This window comes from Ovis aries, chromosome 1, assembly GCF_016772045.2.
Source record: "Ovis aries strain OAR_USU_Benz2616 breed Rambouillet chromosome 1, ARS-UI_Ramb_v3.0, whole genome shotgun sequence".
NCBI classification, from domain to species: Eukaryota; Metazoa; Chordata; class Mammalia; order Artiodactyla; family Bovidae; genus Ovis; species Ovis aries.
The window spans coordinates 120,691,314-120,697,313 of NC_056054.1; positions in this window are offsets into that span (position 1 = coordinate 120,691,314).

A 6,000-nucleotide genomic window follows, 5' to 3' on the forward strand; every position below is an offset into this window, starting at 1 on the left:
AAATGCCTATTCCCCTTTCCAAACCTACCATGTCACATGCCTATCGACTGGCCCCACCCCGCCCCACCACATGTTTACTGTCTATCCTTAATCTGCCCCACAATCCACCTACATGTGGAGCCCAAACCTGCCTTTTCACATGCCCACCCACCTTATCCAACCGTCTGACAAATGGCCACTTTACCACCCAATCTGCCTTGCCACATGCTTAACCCTGTCACCCCTAACTGCCCTGCCACTTGTCTACTTGCCTTACCCCAAACTGGCATGCCAGACACTTATGTAGGCCTCATCCCAACCTGTCCTTCAACATGCTTATGCATCATGCTTTAACCTGCTCTGCCACACACCTAGCCCCTCACCCCAAGCAGTCCTGCCCCATGCCTACATGCTTCACCCCAATTTGCCCCCAAACACACATACACGAGTTGCTCCAGCATGTTCCTCTACATGCCTACCAGCCTAATTTCAATGCAACCTGCTACAAACCTACCACCACACCATGCCTTGCCCTATAACATGCCTATATGCATCACCCTAAACTACCCCACCACATATCTACTCACCTGGCACCAACCTGCCCAGCAAATGCCTACCTTACATGTCATCTCTCCTTAACACATCCTGCCACATGCTTACACACACCACCCTAACCTACCCTGCCAGACACCAACCTACCTTTCCAAACCTGCACCTCCTTATGCCTACCCACCTCCCCAAACCCCTCCACCACATGGCTACCCACCCTATCTCAATCCTTTCTGCCACACATCTACCTACCACACACCAAACCACCACATAACATGCCTACCTGCCTTGCCTAAACTGGCCCAGCCATGTGCATACTTACCTTGCCCCAAGCTGTTCTGCTATATGCCTACCTGCCTATCCTTAACCTGCCTAACCACACATATACACTAGGCAGCCTAACCGATCCCAACACATGTTAACCTGCCTAATCCTGACAGGCCCCTTGACAGGCCTACCTGTCTTGCCTCTAGCTGCCCCTGTAATGCCTATATTCCTTCTGCCACCCCACCTTGTTACATGCCTACCCCATCACCCAAACCTGTTCCACAAATACCTATCCCTGACACCCCAGTCTACCCTGCCACAAGCTTAAACCTGTCACCACAACTTGCCTTGCCACACCCCTCCCAACTTGTTCCGTCCCACAGTGTCACATGCCAACACAACTCTCCACAACACCCCACAACACCCCACAACATGCCCACTCATATCTCATGAACTCACACCTCCTCACACCTGCCTATCTCACTCAAATCACACCATCACACTCCTATCTGCCTCTCCACAACCCGCCCAACAATATGCTTACCTACTTCAGCCCACATTGATACACTGGAGGCCTAACAGCCTTGATCTAACCCACCCGTTATCATACACACTCACCATGCCTTACCTGTTCTTCAATGACACAAACCTACCTGCCTCAACCTAACCTGTGTTTGCCTAGCTATCTTGCCAGTACTGGCCACATCACGCCCCTACCCATTTTACCACAGCAACCACACATGCCATCCTCCTCACCCCAGCCCATACCACCTCACATCTGCTCTTGAAAGGTTGTTGTTGACCCATGAAAAGACGCTGGGATTCTTGGCCTCCAGAGGAGAAGAATTCAATCTGGGGCCAGAGACAAGGCTTAACGACTCAGAGCTTTTGTGTAATAAAGTTTTATTAAAGTATAAAGGAGATAGAGAAAGCTTCTGACATAGGCATCAGAAGGGGGCAGAAAAAGTACCCCCCTGCTAGTTTTCAGCTGGATGTTACACAGTCACTAGCAGTCTGTTAATGAAAGAAAAGAATGTCTTAAAATTCAGAATGGCACCAGGCCCCTCATCCATAAGATATATTTTGGGATAATCTTGGCACCAATGAGTCATCCCAGGCAATAAAATGATTGACTTGAATCTTGTAGAAGGGCAGATTACCATATAAATACTTTCATTTACATAGATTAAGGGAACAATGTCTGAGTATAACATAATGGTTTGCCAAGTGGTTCTGAGCCATTAGGAAGAACTGACTTGAAGAATAGTCTGGGGTAAATGCAAAGTACATTAACATAGCTTAAGACAAACATTTTCATAAGAAAAATGCATTGGTTAACTCAAGGTTTGAGAATAGTTAACTTCAGGTGGAACCAGATGTCATTATGGCAACACAGTATTTTAAGAGAAACCTCGTTTTAAATTTGTATAGAGAAGGGGAAAAATACATATCACCAGTTTGTTTCCTCCTGTCACTAAAGAGAGAGATAAAAATATCTGACACTTGCAGCCTATTTTCTCTGTTTGGAGACCCCTGACCTTCCTGCCTGTTACCCTCTCACTCTCTTCATCCCAAACCACCACACTACACATCTACCCACCTCATCCCAACTTGTCTCACCTCATGCCTACCTGTTTTGCCCTAACAGGCCCCTCACCCAATATACCCCCCCTACATACCTACTACCCTCATTTCAATACACATGGAAAATGCCTACCCTTGTCACCAATATCTAACCTGCCACACTCAGGTTCACAAATAGCATATTTCCATGCATTTTCAGAGCAGTGGAAAGACACACCAAAGATGCACTGGATCTTTCCATAAGAAAACTTATTTTTGCAGAGCGTTCTGTGAGTGGTGAATGTCATACCTACTATTGCCCTGGTTAGACAAAACTACTGTGAGAAGACCTCCCAGCAAGGAGTTAAAAACAGCCTATTTCTTTTAGAAAAATTATCATTTGACTAAAGGTGTCACTGCAATGAATAGAAGGAAAGAAACCAGAGTGTTTTTCAGGCAGCTTTTAGGCCTCAACTATAATTTCACAGGGGAAAAATACTGCTTTTGCCAGCAAGCCCCAATTTCCACACACAGAATACATTCCTTCAGCTTCCAAGCAGTGTAAAGGCCCACATAAGACACATTGGACCCATCCATAAAAATACTTGTTTCCACAGAGCGTTCCGTGAGTGATGAGTGCCATGCATCTCACCATCCTGGTTAGATGAGATTGTAGTGTGAGATGACCTCCTAGGTAGGAGTCGCAAGCAACCCATATCTTTCAGAAAATTCAAGGGTTATACTCAAGAAGTTGTTGAACTGAATTAAAACAAAAAAACAAAGTGCTTTTCAAGTAACTTTCAGTCTAAAACTATCTAGCTTTCAGAGGCAGAACATAAAGTTTTACCAACAGACTAAGATTTCTAGGTTCATACACAGCATGTTTCTGAATAGTGTAGGGACACAAACAGGACTCACTGGATTCTTCTGTGAGAATGCGTGTTCGAGCAGTGAGTTCTATGATAGTTAGTACTATGCCAATAACAACCCTGGTTAAGTGAAAATACATTCTGAGATGGACTAACAAGGAGTTTCAAGAAGCTTGTTTCTTTCAAAAACCTCAAGAATTAGATAAGGAAGTTGTTGAACTGAATAAAAGAAAAGCAAACCAAGTAACTTTGAGTCTAAAACTACCTAGCTTTCATGGGCAGAATATACAACTTTGCCACAGGCTCTGATTTCCAGGTTCACACACAGCATGTTCCTGAGCAGTTCAGAGACACATACAGGACACACTGGATATTTCTGTGTGAACACTTGTTTGAACAGAGTGTTTTGTGATTAGTTATTATTATACCTACAACTAACCTGGTTAAGTGAAAATGCACCCTGAGATGACCTCCTAACAAGGAGTTGCAAGCAGCCTGTTTCTTTAAAAGAACTCAAATGTTAGATAAGGAACTTGTTGAACTGAATAGAAGAAATGCAAGCCAAAAGTTTTTCAACTAAGTTTCTTTTAAAAAAATTTATTTATTTTTTAATAGAAAGATAATTACTTTACAGAATTTTTTGTTTTCTGCTGAATATCAACATGAATCAACCATACGTATACATATGTTCCCTTCCTCTTAAATCTTTCTCCCCATCCTACCCTTCTAGGTTGTTACAGAGCCTGTGTTTGAGTCCCTTGAGTCATACAGCAAATTCCCATTGGTTATCTATTTTACATATAATAATGTAAGTTTATGTGTTACTCTCTCTATACATCTTACCCTTTCTTTCCTCCCCCTGCACTGTTGTCTGAGTCCTCATGGTTGCCCTGCAAATAAATTCATCAGTACCATGTTTCTAGATTCTATATACGTGTTAGTATATAATATCTATCTTTGTATTTCTGACTTACTTCACTCTGTATAATAGGCCCCAGGTTCATCATCTCATTAAAACTGACTCAAATGCATTCCTTTTTATGACTAATATTCCATTGTATATATATACAATAGCTTTTTTATCCATTCATCTGTTGATGGACATCTAAGTTGCTTCCATGTTCTAACTATCGTAAATAGTGCTACAGTGAACATTGGGGTACATGTATCTTTCCAGTTTTGGTTTCCTCAGGGTATATGCCCAGTAGTGGGATTGCTGTGTCATATGGTGGCTTTATTTCTAGTTTTTAAATGAATCTCCTTACCATTTCCATAGTGGCTGTATCAATTTACATTCCCACCAACAGTGGAAGAGGGTTCCCTTTTCTCCATGTCCTCTCCAGCATTTATCATTTGTAGAATTTTTGATGATGGCCATTCTGATTGGTGTGAGGTAATTGTAGTTTTGATTTGTGTTTCTCTAATAATGAACGATGTTGAGCACCTTTTCATGTTTGTTAGCCATCTGTATGTCTTCTTTATAGAAATGGCTGTTTAGGCCTTTTTCCCCCACTTTTTGATTGGGTTGTGTGTTTTTCTAGTTCTGACTTGTATGAGCTGCTTGTATATTTTGGAAATTAATCCTTTGTCAGTTGTTTCATTTCAGTTTTCTTCTTACTATTTTCTCCCATTCTTTTCACCTGGTTTATAGTTTCCTTTGCTGTGCAAAAGCTTTTAAGTTTAATTAGGTCCCACTTGTTTATTATTGTTTTTATTTCCATTACTCTAAGAGGTTTGTCATGGAGGATCTTGCTTTGATTTATGTCATCTAATGTTCTGCCTATGTTCTCCTCGAAGAGTTTTATAGTTTCTCGTCTTACATTTAAGTCTTTAATCCATTTTGAGTTTATCTTTGTGTAAGGTGTTAGGAGTATTCTAATTTCATTGCTTTATACATAGCTGTCCAGTTTTCCTAGCACCACTTATTGAAGAGGCTCTCTTTGCCCCATTGTATATTCTTGCATCCTTTGTCAAAAATAAGGCACCCATAAGTGCATGGTTTCATCTTTGGGCTCTATCTTGGTCCACTGGTCTATATTTCTGTTTTTGTGCCATTACTATACTGCGTTGATGACTGTAGCTTTGTAGTACAGTCTGAAGTCAGGAAGATTGATTCCTTCAGCTCCATTCTTCTTGCTCAAAACTCCTTTGTCTATTTGGGGTCTTTTGTGTTTCCATATGCATTGTAAAATTCTTTGTTCTAGTTCAAGACCTTCCTGGTAGCTCAATCAGTAAAGAATCTGCCTGCAGTGCAGGAGACCAGGGTTCAATCCCCAGGTCAGGCAGATCTCCTGGAAAAGGAAATGGCAACTCACTCCAGTATTCTTGTCTGGAAAATCCTATGGACAGAGGAACCTGGCAGGCTACAATCCATGGGGTTGAAAGAGTTGGACACGACTTAGCAACTAAACCACCAATAAAGACCTTATTTGACTTCTAGTAAAAATTGTTTTAGTTCTGTGAAAAATGCTGTTGGTAATTTTTTAGGGATTGCGTTGAATCTGTAGATTGCATTTGGTAGTATGGTCATTTTTCCAATATTGAGTCTTTTAACCCAGAAGCATGGGATAGATCTCCATCTGTTTATGTCATCTTTGATTTATTTCTTCAGTGTGTGTGTTAGTCACTCAGTCGTGCCCGACTCTTTGCGACCCCATGGACTGCAATCCACCAGGTTCCTCTGTCCATGAGATTTTCCAGGCAAGGATTCTGGAGTGGGTTGCCATTTCCTTCTCCAGGGGATCTTCCCAACCCAGGGATCGAACCTGGGTCT